Source organism: Haliotis rubra, unplaced genomic scaffold (genome assembly GCF_003918875.1).
Source record: "Haliotis rubra isolate DU_JTF1 unplaced genomic scaffold, ASM391887v1 Scf129, whole genome shotgun sequence".
NCBI lineage: Eukaryota > Metazoa > Mollusca > Gastropoda > Lepetellida > Haliotidae > Haliotis > Haliotis rubra.
The window spans coordinates 376,815-402,304 of record NW_025765214.1 but is presented as its reverse complement, the minus strand read 5'-3'; the positions used below and the strand labels follow the sequence as shown (position 1 = coordinate 402,304).

General features: G+C 38.6%; 5 non-coding genes across 5 annotated transcripts; all 5 read right to left on the bottom strand.

The window, feature by feature from the left end:
- Positions 1-515: 515 nt before the first annotated feature.
- On the bottom strand, positions 516-621 carry LOC124266973. Its single transcript, XR_006895910.1, has one exon. It is a non-coding gene; the product is annotated as a U6 spliceosomal RNA (small nuclear RNA).
- Positions 622-1,234: 613 nt separating this feature from the next.
- Positions 1,235-1,373, bottom strand: LOC124266978. The gene has a single exon (XR_006895915.1). It is a non-coding gene; the product is annotated as a U4 spliceosomal RNA (small nuclear RNA).
- Positions 1,374-2,026: 653 nt separating this feature from the next.
- Positions 2,027-2,132, bottom strand: LOC124266972. Its single transcript, XR_006895909.1, has one exon. It is a non-coding gene; the product is annotated as a U6 spliceosomal RNA (small nuclear RNA).
- A 613-nt stretch (positions 2,133-2,745) lies between these two features.
- Positions 2,746-2,884, bottom strand: LOC124266977. Its single transcript, XR_006895914.1, has one exon. It is a non-coding gene; the product is annotated as a U4 spliceosomal RNA (small nuclear RNA).
- Positions 2,885-3,537: 653 nt separating this feature from the next.
- Positions 3,538-3,643, bottom strand: LOC124266971. The gene has a single exon (XR_006895908.1). It is a non-coding gene; the product is annotated as a U6 spliceosomal RNA (small nuclear RNA).
- Positions 3,644-25,490: the final 21,847 nt, after the last annotated feature.

Sequence of the window (25,490 nt, the reverse complement as noted above, 5' to 3'; positions counted from 1 at the left end):
ACCCATTTAAGTGCGACTCTAGTAACTATCTGGGGATTACTACAGTTTAGACAGACACCTTAAATCTCAATCAAACAGTGTTAGATTCATTTAACACCGACCCCAATGATGAGAGAAGTGAAGGCTTAAAGTCATCGTAGTACATGCGTTCAAGTCAAGAGCAAGGCGCATGCGCACGATAGCAGTACTCGGCGGGAATAATCATCCATTCAAACATAATTATAACGCGGGGGCTGTGATAATATGAGAATGAATAAAGAATGACATAAGTTTTTAAACGAATGAAAAAGACATGGTTTATTTCTGGATGCCTATGCAAACTATGCCACGTGGGCATGTTCAAGGCATGTCGGGTGAAAGAAAAAAAAAAAAATTATAAGAGTTATAATGCAGTCTGTTCACTTCATCTGTAAACAATCGTGTAAATCTCAAGTCATTTGCCAACATCAAGTTTGCCCCTGTTGCCAAATGAATGACATATTTAGCTGGAAGTGTTATTTAGGGATGGAAAGATTAAAAATATGGAACGCTTCACGAATTTGCGTGTCATCCTTGCGCAGGGGCCATGCTAATCTTCTCTGTATCGTTCCAATTTTAGTATATGTACTGCGTTAGCAATACACTTCTAGATTGGCATTACGTCCTTTTATAGGGAGGGGGTCTCACATGATTTTCAAACTGATGGAATATATATACATGTTATTCTTCAGTGCTGCTACTTAATTCATACACAATGATAACATGAATTTCAGTATTGTGGATGCCTTTAACCGTTTTCTTATTGTATTGTGGTAGTACTCTCAGTAGCTTTTATACATATTATAACATGTTTTGGACGCGGTTTTCATCATTCATAATCGACACCGACGCAGAATGCACAGGATTACATCACATCCGTCTACACCCATGCATATGGTATGTACAACGTTTTCCAAACGACATATACGTGCTACTTGTCGTCGGAGCTGTCCAAGGGCAATCAACTCTAAATAAACACACTGTGAAATCACTCACATGTACATAGCTATGTATAGCAATACCACAGAGAAGTAGCTTTTCAAAAGACTGGGTATTCTTTTACACTGACGTTATATATATGTTTAATAAAAAGCCATTTATAACAAAATGATGCTGGAGTGACCAGATGATAATGTTAGGGAAGTACGGGAGGCGAATGAAAACCACAAGGTTTCATGTGTACATCTGAGGTTCTATTCTTTGATTATATATGAGGCTCCCGTAGGAGCTAGCAAAAATTGCGCATGCCGCCCAGTGAAGGGCGTCAGCGCGGGGTATTGGGATTAGTTTTCAACTAGCAATAACCACGCCTCGGATGAACCTCATTGGCTATGGTACCGCCACTGCGCAAAGCTAATGTTATAAGATATCCATAACTAAATTGTTGTTTCAAGGACCTACCAACGCCTAGTCTCAACTAATTTGCATACTTTAACAAAAACAACAAGTCGATTTAATTAGCCACAAACCGTGACACTGATTGGCAATAGCCACCCATTTAAGTGCGACTCTAGTAACTATCTGGGGATTACTACAGTTTAGACAGACACCTTAAATCTCAATCAAACAGTGTTAGATTCATTTAACGCCGACCCCAATGATGAGAGAAGTGAAGGCTTAAAGTCATCGTAGTACATGCGTTCAAGTCAAGAGCAAGGCGCATGCGCACGATAGCAGTACTCGGCGGGAATAATCATCCATTCAAACATAATTATAACGCGGGGGCTGTGATAATATGAGAATGAATAAAGAATGACATAAGTTTTTAAACGAATGAAATAGACATGGTTTATTTCTGGATGCCTATGCAAACTATGCCACGTGGGCATGTTCAAGGCATGTCGGGTGAAAGAAAAAGAAAAAATTATAAGAGTTATAATGCAGTCTGTTCACTTCATCTGTAAACAATCGTGTAAATCTCAAGTCATTTGCCAACATCAAGTTTGCCCCCTGTTGCCAAATGAATGACATATTTAGCTGGAAGTGTTATTTAGGGGATGGAAAGATTAAAAATATGGAACGCTTCACGAATTTGCGTGTCATCCTTGCGCAGGGGCCATGCTAATCTTCTCTGTATCGTTCCAATTTTAGTATATGTACTGCGTTAGCAATACACTTCTAGATTGGCATTACGTCCTTTTATAGGGAGGGGGTCTCACATGATTTTCAAACTGATGGAATATATATACATGTTATTCTTCAGTGCTGCTACTTAATTCATACACAATGATAACATGAATTTCAGTATTGTGGATGCCTTTAACCGTTTTCTTATTGTATTGTGGTAGTACTCTCAGTAGCTTTTATACATATTATAACATGTTTTGGACGCGGTTTTCATCATTCATAATCGACACCGACGCAGAATGCACAGGATTACATCACATCCGTCTACACCCATGCATATGGTATGTACAACGTTTTCCAAACGACATATACGTGCTACTTGTCGTCGGAGCTGTCCAAGGGCAATCAACTCTAAATAAACACACTGTGAAATCACTCACATGTACATAGCTATGTATAGCAATACCACAGAGAAGTAGCTTTTCAAAAGACTGGGTATTCTTTTACACTGACGTTATATATATGTTTAATAAAAAGCCATTTATAACAAAATGATGCTGGAGTGACCAGATGATAATGTTAGGGAAGTACGGGAGGCGAATGAAAACCACAAGGTTTCATGTGTACATCTGAGGTTCTATTCTTTGATTATATATGAGGCTCCCGTAGGAGCTAGCAAAAATTGCGCATGCCGCCCAGTGAAGGGCGTCAGCGCGGGGTATTGGGATTAGTTTTCAACTAGCAATAACCACGCCTCGGATGAACCTCATTGGCTATGGTACCGCCACTGCGCAAAGCTAATGTTATAAGATATCCATAACTAAATTGTTGTTTCAAGGACCTACCAACGCCTAGTCTCAACTAATTTGCATACTTTAACAAAAACAACAAGTCGATTTAATTAGCCACAAACCGTGACACTGATTGGCAATAGCCACCCATTTAAGTGCGACTCTAGTAACTATCTGGGGATTACTACAGTTTAGACAGACACCTTAAATCTCAATCAAACAGTGTTAGATTCATTTAACGCCGACCCCAATGATGAGAGAAGTGAAGGCTTAAAGTCATCGTAGTACATGCGTTCAAGTCAAGAGCAAGGCGCATGCGCACGATAGCAGTACTCGGCGGGAATAATCATCCATTCAAACATAATTATAACGCGGGGGCTGTGATAATATGAGAATGAATAAAGAATGACATAAGTTTTTAAACGAATGAAATAGACATGGTTTATTTCTGGATGCCTATGCAAACTATGCCACGTGGGCATGTTCAAGGCATGTCGGGTGAAAGAAAAAGAAAAAATTATAAGAGTTATAATGCAGTCTGTTCACTTCATCTGTAAACAATCGTGTAAATCTCAAGTCATTTGCCAACATCAAGTTTGCCCCCTGTTGCCAAATGAATGACATATTTAGCTGGAAGTGTTATTTAGGGGATGGAAAGATTAAAAATATGGAACGCTTCACGAATTTGCGTGTCATCCTTGCGCAGGGGCCATGCTAATCTTCTCTGTATCGTTCCAATTTTAGTATATGTACTGCGTTAGCAATACACTTCTAGCTTGGCATTACGTCCTTTTATAGGGAGGGGGGTCTCACATGATTTTCAAACTGATGGAATATATATACATGTTATTCTTCAGTGCTGCTACTTAATTCATACACAATGATAACATGAATTTCAGTATTGTGGATGCCTTTATCCTTTTATTCTCGTGGTTGTGATTATGAAGTTTTTAACCTTTGTGCATGTTTTGTGTATCTTTTTCGAACTTTGTGATTTTTCTTAGAACTACTTTTTATCACCGACGGCTCAAGGATACAAGGTTATCAAAACATAGGTCGTTTTGTTTAACATGTGTTTGTTCAGATGTTTCATTTGCACGCTTGTTAGTAACTGAGATTTACATTTGGACGAAACGTATGATTGAAATAGTGTTTTGTGAGTTTGTTTTGATATTTGTTTGAGTGTTCTATTTTACTTGCAACCTTCGAAGTCATTTCTGTTGTGTATTGTTTGTCTTTGATCTTTATCTTGTTTGATAGGCTTTAGGCTTTGTACTGACTACCTTTTAGTTGTCCGCATACAGTCATATGCTTTATTCAAATTTTACTGTAAATCACCTGGAATTGCAGTAAACTACATACTTGTTACTTCCAGCAGTGCTGGGCAGTCACTTGAAAGGGCATGTCGGTCAAAGGGAGGTAATCCAGCTTCAGTTTCATTGTACTTTATCTCACAACGAGTTTTGAGCCTGTGTCGTTAATTTTGCTTATTTCGTGTTCTTTTACCAGTTGTGCTATTTGACGTTTAGAACAACTATTCGAGTTGTCTGAGTTTTCTGTATGGAAAACACATTACACTGTTGACTAATCTGTCTGTCAGTCCCATACCACATTATTGTCCCTTCTGCCCAGCCCGTTCTGCAATGCTGAAGCCCTTAATGAAGCAGGTCTAGATTTCCTGAGGTACTGAATCTCCCACCTCACTGGGGCTCGTTTTTAATTTAAACGGAGTATGTGTTTCTATTAACCTTATTTTTACTCAGACACTAGCTAAGCACTAGTCTAACTGCCGAGCAAAGACATACATTATACCTGGACATGGAAAGTGAGCCAGGAGCTTAGACATTTGTAATAAAGATGGATTAAGGGATTCTGAACTGTATACCTGCACAGACCGTCTGTTTCAAAGGAGCGGCGGGGTAACCTAGTGGTTAAAGCGTTCACTCGTCACGCGGAAGACCCGGGTTCGATTCCCCACATGGGTACAATGTGTGAAGCCCATTTCAGGTGTCCCCCGCCGTGATATTGTTGGAATATTGCTAAAAGCGGCGTAAAACCATACTTACTCACTCACTCAGTCACTCACTCACACTCTTTTCAAACCTACTGCACAAATCGTTTTCGTATAGCATCGTATAGACATACATATTTTATGTACACTTCATTTTTATCTCTCACTGTTTCAAAGGGAGACAACTTCAACGCGATTGACGATTTTAACATTTGAGAATGATTTTACGTCCCTTTGAGAAATATTCCTGCTATGTCATACCTATTGACGCACCACATTCACACACTGTATCAATATTTTAACATACCCATGGTTCAGTCATGTATTAGATGATACTTAATTGGTGGACTTCATGTCATGGCTTCCTAGTTTGTGTGGCTCGACGCTCTCGATGTCAGTTATTTACAGACTGCTTTCATCTGGTGGAATAATGCCGTTTGCGGCGTTGAACAACCAATTACCACGGCTACTACTCCTCTTCTACTACTGCTGCTCCAAAATGAAACATACAACTTTATGGATGACAACTTCTTATTTATTGCATAGAACGTCGTTTCGATGTAGATTCTTACATCAAGCTAAAAGTGACTTTTATAGTCATCAATAAAGTTTTATGTTTCATTTTTGAGTCACCAACTTCTAGAATTTGGAACAATTACTACTGCTGCTGCTGCTGCTACTGCTACTGCTACTGCTACTGCTACTGCTATTGCTGCTTCTGCTGCTGCTGCTACTGCTACTGCTACTGCTACTACTGTTACTGCTGCTACAACTGCTACAAGAAGTGTCGTGATAAAGCGGCGAATTACCAAATGTACTGGTGCTTGCTTGAGGACTAAAGCGCCGATCAACAGTTCCAGAACCTGGTGACTGGTTCGAATCCAACATTCATTAAGACCCATGGTTTGTAAGATCCATAAAACTGAAGTAGTATCTAGCCCTCATCGATTGCATTGGCCACTGCTTCAGATGTCGAAATGAACATGTTACTTAACTGATCACACTTTGTACATACAATGTAATGCGTGTTATGGATTATTGTCTATTGCCCAGTTATAAAGGAGAAAGAAGAAGAACATTATTTTATTTAAGTGTCGCATGCTGTAGTACAACATTTATAGACCTGTTATAATACATAAGAAACAGCACCCGGGTAATTGGCCTACGATTCACTAGATTACTTGAAGATATACATGTATATAAACTATAGAAGTGAATAAAACAGATAAAACTTTGTTTACGTACATACATACAATCGGGCACATACATACATGCACATACATACATACATACATACATACATACATACACACATACACACACACACACACACATACATACATACATACATACATACATACATACATACATACATACATACATACATACATACATACATACATACATACAAACGGACACATACATACATACATACATACAAACGGACACATACATACATACATACAAACGGACACATACATACATACATACATACATACATACATACATACATACATACATACATACATACATACATACATACATACATACATACATACATACATACATACATACATACATACATACATACATACATACATACATACATACATACATACATACATACATACATACATACATACATACATCAGGCAAGCACATTATGGATCATTGTCTCGAGTCTAGGTGTGCGCATGGACAGAACATAATGCGGGAGCAACAGCGTCTGTTACTAAGGTTAGAAGCTGGATGACCGTGGATGATGTGTCCGGAGTTTTATTGGTGACATGAATTGGAGACAGATATTATATGCCATGTTGAGAGTGTGAGGTTCACCAGAATTGCCTGAGACGATGAGTCGTGAGGATGAAAGGGCGGACACTGTATTGGAAACAGAAGTGAGTGAATGTGACATGGAGAGGAAGGGTGATTGGATGCAGGATAAGAGAAGCCTAATGGGACCGAAAGGTAATGGCATAGTCTGATCAAAGGAAGGGGAAGTGCAGCTGTCTTAATAGCGGTAGAGAAAAGCATCTGGACATAGGCAATTTTGAATGAAAACAGATATCTACAGTGTACGAAGATGCAAGTTTCTGCGCTGTGAATGACACACAAAAGTAATATGCAGTTATGTTGTGTTGGTTGTTTATTGTTTTGTGTTAAATAATGAGTATATAACGACAGATCAAAAGAAAATGCTGCAAAGGAGTTCGGTGATACTGCTATGGTTAAGCTGGTTTGATTCCCCATCAGCTCGGGGTCCCTAACACGCAGCCCCGACAGAAATTGCGTCCCAGGACACACTGCCTAGACGAACCCCATGATAACTTTTCGGGGATTTCCAGACTCCCCAACACTGCAGCCTTCTGCATTATCCAGAGTGAAAGCAGGGCGGTGTCCCTGGCATCAAACTCGGGTACTCTCCTGAACCTGTAACAATTGTGTCACCAAGAACAGACCATTCAATGATATAAAGGAATTCACTGATTTTCTGAAAAAAGACAAGGACAGGTTTAATGGCTTGGTCACATCTGCGGATGAATATGGGCCTATTCCAAAGAAAATTATAATTATCATTTTTCATGAAGCCTCTACATATTCCGGGTTGTGCCATTGAAGGACCTCTGAATCACACTCTATATGTTTTAGTTATTTACATGTTTTATTCAATTGTGAAGCGACCGGTCCTGCTAATATATTCGGAAATGATGTTTTACGCCACAAACTTGAATATGGGTTGCAAATAGTAATAGAACCTTGGCAGGTAACCAGTGGTTTATTCCCAAAACAACGACCCAAGTCGTCGGGGCACACCGGCACACAATCAGCCAGATCAAACATAGAGTCCAGGGCCCTTATTCTCGAAACGTTCGTAGCTCTAAGAATTCTTAACTTTGATCGCAGCCAATGTGTTAAGAATGGGCTTAGGAAGTTCGTAGGGCTACGAACGTTTCGAGAATAGCTAGCCAGGTCACAAAGCTATCGTAGCGCTAAGACTGTCGTAAGTCTATGTTACAGTACAGGATTTACGACAGTCGTAGCACTACGGTAGCTTTGTGAAACGGGGCCCAGATACTGGCGGACAGGCTCTTGTTGATAAGCAGGACTTGCTAGAGGTCTTTTGTGCAGAGGAACCCCATGAAAGTGGAATTCCCGTGAATTCAAGATAGACATTGGACTAATAGTGACATTTGCTACATATATTTGGCATTTAGCCACATTTATGAATAAACACTTTATCCTTGGACAAGAACAGAGTACTGCACATTGTCCAATGTCCCTAAATAATCCTCGATGACGGATCGTCGACTATATGAGATTGTTGCTGTTAAAAGCCTAAATGGAGGAAAACATATCAGTCAATAATAGAACTTTCTTTTCCATATTATCAAGACATTTTCCACAAACCATAGGTAAACTTTGTTTGATTAAGCCAGAGACTCTTTTTATACTATACGCAATTTGTTCTTTGTATTTTAAGATTAATTCTGAAAACACTAAAACATCATGTGCATTGGAACGTGCAGTTTCAGTGACGGTACCTCAATTTGCAAAAGAATTTGGAAGAAAGATCTCCCAGCCACCATGGACATTTTCTACCACAAGCTATTGCTGTCTTTTACACCTTTAGTAGGCAAGACTTAGTTTAAACAACAAGAGCATTGCATTAACTCAGTTGACTCTCAATCTGATTCAACAATAGTCTCAATGATTTTTGTAACAAATCACAGACGTTCAATATTGGATTTCTTCACCAAAACCGATTTGATTTGCACTATGTCATGTTGAAATCAGATCCTTACGTGCGAGGTTTGTTTGCTATCTGCATAGACGTTTACGCACTAAACATGAGTGATGAATGCAACATCCCAAGAGAGGTATTGTGAAGCCAGACTGAAGTCATTACACACCACATATAACATGAAGTATCTGATGTAGACAGTGTACGTGATGTAAGACTGACATTGAAGAAGGTTGATATCTTTACAAATTTTCACAATGTCTAGAACATCTTCACTTGAGACAGAGCTTTACTCTGAGTAGATCCATTTACATGTTTTAAGTCGGCAATGGCTTTACGCCGTCGAAGTGGACATTGTGTGAGCATTTGATACAAAGTCAACATTCCTCCTTAGCACTTCATCTGAAAAGAATATCAATTTTATGTTTGTTAAAAATATTTAATCAAATTGTGGGCGATGTAACGAAACATTGATATATTGATCATATCATGGCTTCTGGACTCGCAGGCGTGAAATATACAAAACGTAGAAATTTCAGCTAATAAACCACCTCAACTTTCAAATCACATATTATGTCTTGTGATTAAAGATGTATCCTTATATGTGTTTTTATTGATGGATATCCTATGGGGTCATAGCATTCTAGTTACATGTATTAAGGGCTGTCGCGAATTGCCATATACATATAATAACAATTGATATATATATATACTATCCCCAAAAAGAAACGCATAGGCGTTTTGTATTTTTTAAAATCCAACAATTACCTTTTGTGTTCAAACAATCGTCAAAATATGCAACAAAGTGTTGATAACATGATTTTAGACAATTGCACAAGTAAAAAATCGGCTTTACCGGAAAATGTTGATTTTCATGAGATTTCTTATAAGGATTAAAAAGGCATCGCCACAAGGCAACCGAAATCACCTTTCAGTTGAAATTGTGCAAAGAGCATGCACTGTCTGGCTATAAAAATCCAGATTACTTTCGGAAATCGGCATTCGTTTTGAAGGAGTTTCAAGGTCAAATCACTGCGCCACGTCTTGACTCTGCGACACGGAACATCGCCATTGAAAGAATGGACGCTGGAGATTACCAATCTTCTGTTGCCAGGCTTCTGAATGTTAGTCTGAGCAAGATATCACGGCTTGCAGCTCGTTACTACCAAACAGGTATAGCCAGAAGAGGTGAGTAACCTGTTGAATGCCTTTTGAAGTTAGATGAATAGGTGCATGATGTTCTCAGTGGAAGAAAATATCTAATATGGAAACATTACTGTCCCAGGCAGCTGTCTTCCAAAAAGAGACTTGAAACGTTTGTAGATGACATAAGATATTAAATCATTTTATCACAATATCAATTATTTTATTTTAAAATACTTGGTGTAAGAGACATATGGAATAATGTCAAGCATAAAAGATATGTTATCTTCGTAAGACATCTGCCAACATCATGCATTTAAGCTGTATATCTATGATCGGGCGTCATTCAGTGATGGTTAATTTGCCGACTCCTTTCCCCTGATTAACCCACTAGAACTAAAAATAAAGGAAACCCGTGCATATTTGCTGCTACCGCCAAGATCTGCACCCGAGGCGGCTCCTCTCATGCTCACGCCCTGAGCCTATCCGTTCACCTCGGCGACCCTTGTACTCGTGACTGTTATTCATTTTTGGATCCATGCAGAGTACCTAAAGTATCCACAAGACTGTAAGACATTAACATGTCAATTTTTATATCGAGCAATATCCCAGCAACTCCAGATATCAAGGCTTAAATAAAATTTTCAAAAAGTTTTATTCTGATCATGTGGAGGGTCAATGCTGAAATTCTCGCTTATACTTCGGTACATATAGCAGGGGTTTACGCGACGCGCAATGTGAGTCAAGTGCGCACAAATGTAGAGAATGGATGCAGAAAAAACTTCACTGTGTCCACAGAGACGCACGCTATTATTGATTGTACCCACAATATATCTCTGACTTTGCTCAAACTTAGTGTTTGTTTTTTTCTTTCATAGCAGTCATGTGTATTATTTCATCCATCAGTCCACACGATCAATTATTCATTCCAGTCTCAGAAAATACCATCAAAATGTACAGTTCTCCACACCTTTACTTCACAGGACCCTGCAAGGACCCGTTAAAGTAATATTTGGAGATCCCCGGGACACTAATGTTTGTGAGTCGAGGTAAAACCCTGAATTATAGATTAAAAATGTCTGCGTCTCGATTATGTGCCAAAGCAGATTTTATAGTGTATAAACATAGTTATGTGGATGATAGAAATAGATCACTGAAAATAACAGGATTCTATAGCAGAGAAATGTACACATGCCTGTATCTAATGAAGTTACAATTATAACGGTAAGCTAATAGACTGATATGTCCGTCCCTCAATTATCACAAAGCAGTTATTTTTAAAAACACAAGAACTGGCCAACTGCAAAATGATATACTCTGTAAAACGCCGTCTATTGTTGATCGTTGTGAGGCTTTTAGCATTGACAGATTGTTTAGCTGTTTGTTACTGAGTGCCTCATAGCATACTGCATAACTACAAACGGCAGTAATGCATTTGGAAGATATATGTTTCGCATTGAAATTCGCACAGTTATTGATTTGATTAAAATGCAAGTTACTTTTGTGTATATATTTCAAGAGCTGTGACAACTAGTGAACTTGGTCGTTCATGTCCGCCTCTGTTAAAAGGAATGATATGTATGATCGTGTTACTGTCTGTAGATAGAAAAGCAAATATAGTTACAAATACTTGTTGTAGTTTTTTTAATTCTAAATAATTATCATCATTGGACATTCAATCATTTTAACAAATTATAATCATACAAACAAGTTTAATCAGTTGTATATATGTATTTTGCAAGTATAAGATTGCAAACATATTTAAGTGCATACTGTTTGACCATGACTGTCATCATTACAGAGATAAATGTGAAGTAGTATTCATTTCAAAAAGTCAAAAAAGCTAAGAGCTCCAACAACCCATTACACGTTACGCTCTAAAAACATACCAATCAATCTGCAAACTGCCACTAACATGCATTTGCAAATGCCTTAATATTCCTGTTTAGGTTTATAATCCGATTCAGGAAATAAAGATATAAACGACATAATCCAAAGCTATGGAGAGCTGCGTGTTTTTGCACGTGGTTTTGTGCTAAACCATGCTATATTTTAACCGATTTGTCAAACGATCTGGGCTAATACTCTCTTTTGATCCCCATTGAAATCAAAATCTGACGGGCGAATTTGGTTTCGCCTGAACTACCTTGACTGTCAAGTTTCCACTCATTTCCTCGAAATCGCTGGAGTTACTATAAACATGTCATGTCCAGTGGACCGGATACCAGCGTAAATGCTTAAATGTTCTGAAACATTAAAGCACCGAAGACTTACATACATGAACTTCACACAGAGCGGTATGCCAGTAAGGCTTCATAAGTCCACCCATTTCGCAACCATTTTTTGTTACCGTCACTGCATGACAGCGTGGATCATGTCAATTTATTAAGCTTCCCTTTCGATGTACTCTCTTACATGTGGCATATATGGGTTCGAGTTTCATCACGTTATGTGTGTTTGAATATAGGTACTTAGCCCCGGATACAGGACTTAATTCCAATGCCATTTATATGGAAGATTTCAGGACATCAAGTGTAAGGATACATGTATTCATTTACGACATTTCCTCGTCGCTGAATCCACCTACAAAATTGACCTTAGATAAAATCAATACCTTCAAGCCTTTCTCTGCAGTACAGGATGGACTGGGTCTGCAGATTTTACAGATTTTCATATGGGCATTCATTTATAAACATACATGGGCACATAAAAAGAAATGTCCAGAGTGTGGGGCAAGCATATGCCTATTAACGGTGCAAACCCAGCGAGACGCCGTCACACATTTAGAAAAAGAGCCATGCGTTAGCAACCTTTCAGACAAACCTTCAGCCAGACATTGATGTTGATGTTGTGCTGGACATGCATAGAAATAGCTAGGCGTGAGTTTGAAATGCACTGAAATTACATGTCAAATATGTTCCAATCCTGTCAACGGCTTGGCGAGGCTTTTGTGAGGACATGACCACAAACTGTAGTATACGTGAATAAACTCGGTATAGTCAGATGTCAAGAGTTTAAGAAATAAGATAAACTTTCCGTGATGGTATGAGACGCTACGTAAAGTGGCTTAGAACTCCAGAGAAGAATTTGAAGTGAAGGCTGTAGGTAAGTAATAAGGGGCAGAGACTCTTAACTATATCCATTGTTGGTGTCAATATCTGGGGACACCTATCCTGGCATTTAGATGTCTGATGCCACCATTTAATGGGATTCTTGACTATATCCCTTGTTGGTGTCAATATCTGGGGAAACCTACCCTGGCATTCAGATGTCTGATGTCACCATTTAATGGGATTCTTAACTACATCGATTGTTGGTGTAAATATATGGGGACACATACCCTGGCATTCAGATGTCTAATGTCACCATTCAATGGGATTCCTGACTACATTCATTGTTGGTATCAATATCTGGGGAAACATACTCTGGCATTCAGATGTTTACAACACATCTTCGTGTGGGTCAGTAACAGATCACTAAACAAATCGACGAAATGACATAAGTTTCTGAGTTACTTTGATCATTAGATGAAGAAGATTTGTTGAAATATTTGCACCATTGATTAATCTTACGAACAAGCGCTGGCATTCGATCATTGTAAATGTCAGCGTTAAATCATGTTCTCAGGTTAACGATAATGTAAAAACAAAAACAAAACTTGAACAAGTTGCTGTTTGACAATGACAAAAAGTGGTTCATAAACCTTTGTTGCCAGTTACTGGAACCTTAGTTCAAAACGATGGCCTTTTTCTGCGTGGCCGTCTTGGGAGCTACTCATTACATTTGGATATTTTGCTGGTGTACTTTTAAAAATCATTCTTAAAGTATTCTTTTCAATTTTTCAATACATTGTGAAGAATCCTCTACTATTAAGTTTGGTCTTTGTCATACATTTATTTATTTATTTATTTATTTATTTATTTATTTATTTATTTATTTATTTATTTATTTATTTATTTATTTATTTATTTATTTATTTATTTATTTATTTATTTATTTATTTATTTATTTATTTATTTATTTATTTATTTATTTATTTATTTATTTATTTATTTATTTATTTATTTATTTATTAGCATTTCACAGTGAGTCAATTGTGTGTCTTATGATTAACCTGAACCTCGCTATCTCAGAATATTTGAAGTTGTTATCTCCTTGAGTTGGCTTCGAAGCACGTGACACTAGACACTTTGTCTAGGCTATAATTAAAGGTCATACGTATCTACAAGGAAAAGACAGGTAAAACTTTAAAATGATCCCCGGGAGCAGATATTTCAACCCTGTAAGTACATTGGCGTCATTTGGTTGAGGTATTCAAAACATACAGGAATAGAGCAGACTATTCAGGGACTGATTCATAAATAACGACAAAGTACGTTACGTTTGACAGTCCGCAGAACCGTTGGGGGCATGAGAGGAAGGAGTGCTAATACCAGAAATGGTCATAATGTTTTGTAGCCACGATGCTCATATTAATCATGTGTTGAGGAACAGTTCTCCCACTTCAGGTGTTTCGTTACATACAGAGGTTTATTGGTGAAATAACTCACTTGCGATATAATACATACGTGTCTCTCGTTTAGTGATAGACATTGGGTTATGTGGCAGCGTTATTCCTAACCGTACAACAGGGTTGATATAAAAGTCTTTAGAAGTGACACACATAAAGGCGCGAATGTATGGATGTCATAATCGATCTGAAGGCCAACCAAGATTTATAGATAGTCGGTGTAGATACTAATACCGTAATCAAGCAAGTGATACAAAGAGTTGAAACAAGGAGAATATATACATAGCTGCATAGTGAATATATACAATTGACAAGGTTGATGTACATTGAATTGCTAATTGGTGATTTGAGCAGAGTAGGTTGATGTACAGAGTGATTGGTCGTGATGACAGATTGAGATACATATGCAGAGTGAGGTTCTACAATTGATGAGGTTGATGTACACTGAGATGGTAATTAGTAAGTTGAAGAGAGTAGGTTGATGTACACAGTGATTGGTTGTGATTACAATACACAAACGGATGCGTGGAAGCCAGATGGACAAGTGAGGTGTTGGTGGATTACTGGCGATTATTTCTAATTAGGTGGTGATAGGCCGAGGAGATGAAATAATCTGATCACGATTCATGGTGGTGTTGAAACGTTGGATTTTTATGGCTTCAAGAAGTTTCCTAATTATAACAGTCGTAAGGTGGATTTCATAATATAACGCATGCAATCACAGTTATCTCTTAAATATTACGTATACGTGAAGCCCAACGGTTAAACTCTCCTGAAACGCGATGTCTTTTATGATCCAGTGTATCTGTGAACATTTAACGTTAGTTATTACGATAGCGTTTCCACAAAAAACATCCATATGTCTTGAAAAAAACGTTTCTTTGCTGCTTTGAAGTGTATGTTGAAGCAAAACAATGGCTTTCCTTCACAAACCCGTTGTTCCTTTGTCATGGATGTGGCAGTCGTTGAATTGTGTTTCTGTGTCGCTACATTTAGTCTCCGAACCCGAGGCTCTACTTTGACAAACCAATCATATCATACGTTGCACTGATCCCAAACGAGATAACGTTCCTTTAAAGAAAATTATACTCAGTTGAGTTCGTACCACTAGTTATGGACGCGATGACTGTAGTTTTGCTCTGAAGTGCTTGCGTATCATCTCAAGCATCTATTATGTTCCGTAACGAGAAGCTTGTGTCATCGACCTGAAGGATAATAAAGACGATGGCAGTTCCAGGGTGCATAATTTTACCGTAATACATTAGGTAAGCTCTTCACAACATACAGGCATAGTGCGAGTGTGTGAACAAGCAGCTGCAATACAGACCAAAGAGTGTTTTAAATTTGAATCACTAGAGATGTTTTTGTCGTCATCGATCAATACATTCATTACTCTGTATCAAAACTCTGTCACGAACGCCTCTTCAAAGAAAACGTTGAACACGATTGTGAATAATGCTTTTCGAACAAAACAAAATTTCAGATAAATGCGGCTAGAAACTGGGCAAACTGGCAGTTCCAGCACAGTTTAATACAAGTCGTAAAATTACCAAAAATGTATGCAATTAGTGCCATTATTATATTATTTATGTTACTTATTCGCGAGGAAATCACACGTTTTGTTGAAGAACACCGTAAGGAAACAGTGTTTAATAATGACACTATTTTGGTCATTTTCACACTTTCGCAACCACAATGAACATGTAACCATGCACTTGCTGTATCACTGATATATCTTACCTGGATTTGTTCAGTCGGGTTCTCCAAATAGTTACAATGTGTGAAGCCCAATTTATGTCATCCTTCCAGATATCACTGGGATATTACTAAAAGCGGCGTAAAACCATACCCATTCACAAGTAATGCAAATACCGTAGCATTATACAATGTTTCAGAACATTCCTAATTAACAAAACTTTATGTCGAAGCCTTATCACAACATTCACCAGTGCAATCTACTTACGACCTTTACCTTCCTGATGCAGTGGGGTAGCCTAGTGGTTAAAGCGTTCGCCCGTCACGCCGAAGACCCGGGTTCGATTCCCCACATGGGTACAATGTCTGAAGCCCATTTCTGGTGTCCCCGCCGTGACATTGCTGGAGTATTGCTAAAAGCGGCGTGCAACTAAACTCACACACTCACCTGACGCAGTTAAGCGTAACCCACCACTCCCAAAGACCGTTAACCTTACACACGGTCCTGCTGTCCTCATGCAGTCATCCAGTGACAGTCCGCGTCATGACAACAATTCTAAAACATAATCAACTGCTGACTCCTATAGCTTCACATAGCCATGCAACATGGCATGATTCGACGAGACGCTCAGGCTAAACTCGCCTACACTGAACAGCGTTTTTTTAAATTGTGAATGCAGTTATTTCTAACTTAATGATATTTTAGGCTTGGCTATTATGAACATGTTATCCGCATCTTGTCTTTTCAAAAAATCGATTTTTGAGAAAACTGAACCCAAGGCTTTATCATCAGATCGCAATAGAGAGAATAGTCGATGGTAACATTGTTGCTGTGTAAGTAGGAGATGCATTACCTGATGGATTGGTATGTACTATACAATGTAAGATAGCAAATACAAAGTCTTTTATAGCTTTAGAGCACGTCGTTACTTATTTTAAGGCTGCTTTGATGTTTTTACAAAGAAAGATTACGCCATTCTGTTTCGTCAAAACTGAATTTTGTATAAATTGATATTTTGCATTAAAATGATACGGCTGATGGGATGTAATAGAACAATGTCATCTTATGTTTTACTTTAATACATCTCTTACACACAGACATGTTATTTCCGTCCCACACTCGCCGAGAATAGCCGTAAAAAACCATTCATTTAGTCAGTCAGTCAGTCAGTCAGCCAGTCAGTCTTGCACGTTCGGGTAAGCGACGCAATACTCCAGCTACATTACGGTTGTCTCTAAATAACAGAGACTGGAACACACAATCCAGTGATAAACATCATGAGCATCGATCTGTGCAATTGGGATACGATGACATGTGTCAACCAAGTCAGCGAGCCTGACCTCTCGAACCCATTAGTCACCTCTGAAGACAAGCACGGGTTGCTGACGACCGATTCTAACTGGGATCTTTAAGAGTATGCAATGCTTTGAGAATGCGATATGGACCGGTTTGCCATCGTTGTATCTGAAGTGGATGATATTGTCCCTTGAAATTGGATACGAAGGGATTCCATTAACAAAGTGGAGTCCATAGCATTGGAAATGTATCTTCTTGAGGTTTACAAATATGTCATTCTCTTCTGGCATGTTTCCTTTCATTGTAGACATATGCTGTAAGGATAGTCAGGGTTCACTTTTCTTTGATACAAGAAACTGATTTCAAGAGTTGGCTGCAAATTGGCTGCAAGAGTTGTATACTCCCCAGGGAGTTGAGATTGATAATGCGATGTGCCGTTGAGATTGACATCCAAAGATCGAGGGAAAAAATATCAGCGCCTTGAGCATGCACTAGTGCGTGGATATGTGCGCTATATAAATATCCTATAATAAATACATAAATAATTAACAAAGTTGCAACGAATGAGTATTGTTCTAATTTCGTACTCATATGAGAAGCATTTTGTCACTGTCGGTGTTTATGATTTACGCCGGCTCGAAATTCACTGAAGATTAATAATCAGCCAAAAATAGGGTGTTTTTTAGATTACATATGATATCTCATTCAATATGCTGTAAAAATAATAGATTATTCAGTGACCGTCCTTAAACGTATTGACGTTTTGTTCACATGGTGTAAATCGCCTCACACATGGCAATCCATTTTGATCAAAAGTGTATCGAGCCTACCGTTAATATCCTCACTTAAACAACAAACTCCCGTGGAACGAGAGACGCTAGCCTTTAACATTATTACAAATTTAAGAGGTTCCGGGGACCTTCAAAGGAGTTGGTATTGAACAGCCAATAAATAACCCTACTGACTGAAACTGTTCAATTTACAGACATTAGGTGTCGTCGATCTCAGCGTGTAGGTACTCATTCTATAGAACCGCATGGCATGTAAAGGATGTACGATATAGGGTGACAAATCATCATGGAATAACTATATTTATTCAATACCGTCATTCAATATCTGACTACAAATAATTTGCACCTATGCAAAAACTTCCCTTTTGCCTGTCAACGAGTTCCCGTTCTTCCATTATGAATCCACCAGGGCGTGAGGGACATCCGATAAAAATTGATGTTTATTTCATTGCCATTCGCTACGCCTCTACACTGGAATCATTTGAGCCTAATAGCCACAGTGTCTTATTGCAGCTCTAGTAGGATGCCATGCATGGTGACGATCGGTAAATACATGGCTGGGGCTGTCAATAGTCTGTCTTCTCGGAGGTCCGCGCGCTGTCACTGGTCAACGGCTGAAACAGCTGTCACAGCGCGGAGAGGTACGGCACGAGTCGGTCTCTACAGCAACTAAACTCTGGTTAAACTTCGTCACGAATCACCGTGCGTTGGCCGGCTTGGTCAGTGCAATCATGACTGTACTGGACAGTGGTCCGACTAGTCCCAGCGGATTACCCGAAGTTGATCTGGAATTTCTTTATGAAGGAGATTTAGACAAGTTACGAAAACCATGGGTCCGCGAACCACATTTCATTCCTATGGTTGCAGTGTACTCTGTTATATTTCTTCTAGGCGTGGTAGGGAATTCTTTGGTTATCTGTGTTCTATGTTGCAGTCGGACTCGTCAGTGTGTGACTTTCCCAGGACTTCTTAGCATGGCTTGGGCGGACGTGCTATTTCTCATGATATGTTTACCTTATGAAATAATAAGGTTTTTCCTCAGTCACTGGGGACTGAGTACTTTTCTTTGCAAGTTTTCTGGCTTTATTGAGATGGTTTCTGCAACCGCAACAACGCTCAACTTAATACTCATCAGCGTAGAAAGGTAAGTAAAGGCTTTATGTATATTTCATATCACATGAAACATTTCTTAATGTGTCTCATTCAAATTTTGCGCACATACCCGTGTAATGGTTAGTCAAAGGCACAATGTTTTCGTAGTATCGTGTATAAAACTAAACACACTGCACCTTGTTTATTATATTTGTTAACAACTCTATTTGATACTAATCTATCATTATCGCCATCTCAATATTTGATACAAAGGTAGGATGAATAAATGTCATTGCTAACGCCTTTATCGTGTCGTTTACGAAAAAAGAACATTCGACAGATTCCGGTTTTTTAACCTTGTCTTCAAAACGGAAATCCATATTTTTTTGTCTTAAACATTTTTAATCAAAGGGCAAATGAGACTAATTTTAGTTGTAAATGATCTTCTGCATTTTTTGTTGGAGAATCAGTGGCGCTTTCATAAGAAATAACGGAAGATGAACGTTGCAACAATTGCGGGACTTGTGAAAAGCTGATGACACTACGCGACACATCTCTTCAGTTAACAAGAAAATCTCTTAAGTGGAATACATTACAGAGAGTGTCCAGGTGGAATAGCTATATCAATGTTCCAATCTAATGATGAACTTTTAAGGCAGCTTGTTTGGAAATGGAGAGCTGAGCTATGATGTTCTTCATTAATTGGTCTGACATTGGATCAATGTTTTCCATCATCTTATTTCAAACGTCTTGTAAAGAGCTAAACATAGAATACGCTGGTTCTGAAAAAGAATAAGTCGTCGTTCAGAATCAAATGACATTCCCCTTTCGTTTTTCAGTAACTGACTATAAAACGTATTTTAACATTTGCTGGAAATGTTCTTAAGCCATCTAATCAGAATTCAATTCAGAAATTGTCAAAAATCACACTGTTTCTAAATATGCAGGAACAAATTAATTTCTCAAGCACATACTTGTAAAAGACGCGGATGTAGATGTATGTAAGATTCTTCAGCAGCTTGTTTCTTATCCAGACAGTATTGGGTTTGTGTGAAGATTAGGAAATGTTGTAGGTGAAAATCTTAATTTGTTAAATCAAAAAGCAACAACATTACCACTATCGTTTAAAGTCAATACACCTAAATTTGTATGCATGTTGCACATGTGATGTTCTGCGACCAAAGCCAAACATGCATATTTTGAAACTTGGATAACACAACTGAAAGATTAATTTGTATTGTCACGTTGCCTTGTAGTTGGCTTAACGAGGACAGCAGTGAGTGCGAGAATGAGTGAGTGAGTTGAGTTTAACCTCTCCTTTAACAGTGTCCAAGTTACATCACGGCCATGCCTGTTTTGTATGGGAGGAAACTCCGGAGTGATGCAGTTTTCAGATCCTGATAAACCCATGAACAGAGGCATGGTTGCCCACAAACGCAGAAACATATCCATGTCGAAGCGGCATTCGCATCCACAATCATAGGTTTCGGGCGTGACCAAAGGACGCGACTCTTCACAGGTAATTGCGGCGCCTTTTATCACAGGGCCACCCATGATCACCCATGAAGGAGAGAAGTAATATCCTGTCCAAAGTGCAATTGCATTGAGGGATGCATTATCTAATTTGAATTGCGTGGTGGAGCCACAAAAGTGAGCATTGCCATGATAAAGCACATCTGTGGACCTCTTGTTATAGTTATTCTACTAGTTCAGTCTACTTCATGCCCACATACAGCCTTTATCGCAACGGATTAAGCAAATGCTTTCGAATAACTGAATAAGAACTCAGACAAAAAAGCGCCCTAATATTACGCTTACATTGGCTGCCCACGAAACAGAGAATAGAATATAAAATCCTCACTCTCGCTTTCAAGTGCCTCCATGACAAAGCTCCAATCTATCTGAAAGATCTCCTCAGTGAATATGTCCCACCACGGCTTTTAAGATCAAGTTCTAATTGTCAGTTGAATGTCCCCAAGGTCAGATTAAAGTCATATGGACATAGACAGTTCTCTTACACAGCTCCCCTTTTCTGGAACTCACTGCCTCTTCACATCCGACAAGCCGCGTCCGTGGAATCTTTCCAGTCCCAACTGAAAACTTTCCTTTTTAAACAAGCTTATGAACTTTAATCCTTTCTTCAGATCACTCTATGTTTTAGCGCCTAGAGAAATTGCCTTGCAGTTTGATTTGTGCGCTATACAAGAACACTTATTATTATTATTATTATTAATATCTTTTTGCAGTAGATCAGTGCATTAGTGATATTTCATATGGATTAAACACGGCTGATCTGTATTCCTGTACGAGCGTACTTTACTTCAAAGTGGTATGCTTTGCTCTCATGGCATGTGGAGATATTGAACCCAGAACGTTAGGCTGTTTTCAGCAGTTGTCCAGTTATGTGGGCAAGATGGAATGCAAGTCCACTAGATATAACAGAGTGGTATTAATATATTTTTTTAATGATGTATGTTTCGACAGCCTGTAAACTATCAAAAACACGTTTTGTTATTTCCTTTAGTTTAGATTCGAAATCATAGCGGTCGTGTGTCTCTGTCGTGAAATCCCTTAAACACATTCACGTCTGGGCTTCCTCCAACGGAACTGTAGCTGTGAGTGGGCGAACTTAACCGACGGCGCCGGAAGACTGGATAACTACCAATGTAACCCCACGGTGCCAAAGATCCTCCCGGCGTCGCTACAAAGCGGATCTTGTTCGAGAATTGCTTCTGGCTGCCAAGGAAATATCGCGTCCAATTGATTACGTTCATATAAGTGTTCATGTCAGAACTTAAGGAATGGGACACGAACACTTTTTTACACCATTTGCACGTTAAAAGGGGAGTCATCTTGACAAACTAAACCGCAGTGTCTTGACGTTAATTAACATACTACGAAGAGATGAGATGGGTTCTTAAAAGATAACTTTATAAGTCAATTCATGGAGGACCCCTCTGCTCGATTTGTCTCTCAATAATGGATGTTTACGTAGACATGTTTAACGCCTGACCTATTTGCCATTTTCATCCGCCCATAATGGATGTCTACGTCCGATGTCAAGTTAATTATAGAAATATAATAGCAATTACTTAACCGTTTCTGCAGAAGAATATATCGTAGACGAGTCAAGTTTGCAAGCTCCAATAAGTCCATGCTATTAATAGTGATCACGTATTGATCAAGTGCTCAGATTAGCATTGACCTGGCCGAAATACTCTACAGCTTAGTCTATATACATGGTGGTACGGACAATCAGCTTAGAGAAGGCACATACAATGTGAGAAAGTATCATGTGAAACTGTTGATATCAGAAATGGCATCTGATGTTAAAAAATATGATTGTGTAGGTAATCCTAAGTGGCCGCCTTCAAAATGGTTCACCTTTAGATGGTACGCTTATAATGTATGATATCATTTAACGTTATCCGTTTTTGTTTTTTTCTTTTGTTAAAACATTTATTTTTTTTGGGGGGGGGATATTCGTTTTGAAAATTTTTCCTTACGTATGAAATCCGTGCAATGGCAAAATCATTGAGCAGTATATGTATTTACTGGTATCATTTTCAGAGTATTTGAGCATATAGGTTTTGATAGTACTTTAAACATGGACTACAAAGCTTAAAGGTAACGTTATCTGTAGCCTATAGTTAGTGTTTAGGATTGACAAAACAATGTGATTATTCGAGTTCCAAACCCACGACTAGAGGATCCTCACACGCCCAAGGAACACAACTCTGCACAGAGCCTCTAAAAAATAATGACACTATTTAAGTACACTATCTTCGGGAAAATATATTTGTTTATTACTGCTTGAAGAAACATGCTGTTTGATAACCACGACGCCAGAGGTCATGAGACTGATTTCTTAACACACACAGTTGGTTGAATGCTACTATATGGTTTCCATGCTTTTTACATCATGTTACATTTGACACTTTTTTTATATGGAATACCTGATACCTGTGAATTCGCCTTGAGTGCCTTGACTGAACGCCTCCTTCCTCTGAGGCACCTACCAATGTGTTTGGTTGGTACTTTAACATTTCAACTATTCATAGTGAAATGATATTTCTGTCCCTCTCAGATTGGAGTAATTGGTTCCGATCAAATATCGATGATTCTATATGTATACGAATGTCCTAATTCAAATGGGTCATATTTCCTGTGGGCAATGTCTTCAACGAGTTCATAGTCGACACAAAGTGCTCAAATGGTCGACATATATGTCAAGGATTTTGATCGTGTGTGTTTTTGATTACATTACAACGCATGCGTTGATTCTTTATGCTTAAATGCTGGACAGCAATCTGGGCAATGAGAAGAGAAAAGGAACCATTGTGCCATTCCTTTAAGGGCTTGGATTTCTTCATTACTGTCAAAGGAATACATGTATAATCATTAAAATCACAACAAAAATTCTACATAAAATGGAAATAGAACTTGAATTCCAAATGTGATCCCCTCAATCACAAGGTGCTGCCACTTTTTAGGAATCATTTATCTCAATTATCTCTCCCAATTTCCTTTTTCCGTTGGGATAAAACAAAGACAAACAGCCAATAGAGACAGAAAAATGCTATAAAAACATTAAGGCTTGATCGAGCTTGACAGGTTCAAATAACATCACTGTGGTCGTTGATTTCTGTTGTCCAGGATGTCAAGAGGGCTTAAGTGACGAGACGATTTGATTGTGGCCATTTTCTCAACAGGCTGGCCAGTGAACCGTATGATGTAGAGTAGAAGCCATCAACGAGTATGGGCAAGGTCATGCCGGTATTTTCAAAGCTCTACTACGTAAATCACAAAATGAGTTGTTTTCATAATTTGTGTGCATCTCTATGTTGCATGTGTCAGCTTATTTACGTTCACTTGTATATTTTACAACATGCAAAAAGGTTACGTCATGATTATGTGGGTTTTTTAAGTCGTGAATAGAAAGCTTTATTTTTTTGCCGTATTTAGCCATTTTTTGCAACCCGTAAAGATCCAGTTTGGAATTGGTCTTAAACGGCCCGTACATGTCGTAAGAGGCGACTAACGGGATCAGGTGGTCAGGCTCGCTAACCTGGTAATCGTATCGCAATTGCGCAGATTGATGTCAAATGTGATTGGTTTGCACGATGTAATCTCAGATACTTCTTCGTTTAACTTTAAGTAATAAGATTATGATAAATCAAAAATAAATCTCTCAAAGAGAGAAAGAGTTCTCAAATACACGAGATAAATCCGTTCATGTTACAAGGAAACTAACTGGTAATATATCTCAGAAGGCACATTCATCAGTTTGTCAAAGAAGCATATATAAACGTATATAAGCCTTCTGAAATTTCTGATTGACTTGGAAAGCATTTAACCATAGAACACATTTTCTTCGATCAGAGAATTGAGATCTACTTTGGCTTCTTTCTACAGGATACCCATCCATCGAGCATTTGACATCCCAACCCTCTAACCTATGTATCGCTCTCTGAGGAGAAAAGCTAAAAGGATCTGAACAAGTATCGATTTTGTGCAATTTACTCAAGAGCAGAAACTGAAACATTTTTATATATACTTTCTTTCACCAAAGAAAACCTCAGTATCGCATTATCACTTTCACATTACGCCGAGTCAACTACAAAAGACATGTTTGGGCCGAGACCTAACCTGCCCAGGTCTCATACCGGGCGGTATGGTAGTCTATTGGTTAAAGCGTCCGTTCGTCACGCCAAAGCCCGGGTTCGATTTCCCACAGGTGCAATGTGTGAAACCCATTCATGTTGTCCCTGCAGTGATATTGCTGAAATATTGCTAAAATCAGCGTACATCCCAACTCACTCACTCACCCCATCCTAGAAAAAAGTACTAGCTATACTTGTAAAACAAATGTATAAATTCTGAATACTCCCTGACAATGAAATCCGAATTTCTATTAGGTCTATAACATACACCAAAACAAGGTCTTCAAGAAAACAAAGTCCACAGAATGCCAACACATCGGATTTCCCAGACTCATTATTGATTGTTCTGTTTATTTGTGCCATGCCATGGCGTGTCTTTCAGCCTTGGGCGTGGCAAGAAAGTGGTAGTGTGACAACTAGTAATTAGTAAACGACGGCTTGCCAAATCAACTTTAAAGTTTTGCACTACAGTGACAGAAGAAGTATTGAGACAAAACCATGTGACGCCATCTTGAGGCGTTCTTGCCTTGGAGGCAATGATCAAAGTGACTGGTTGTTGAAATTTCTTTGTTTAACGTACACTGTTTTGAGAGTGTGCCAGAATCTTAGAGGAAGATGGTTCTATTCAAAGCAAAACATCCAGTGTCTTTACCAATCAGCTTATCGGTTA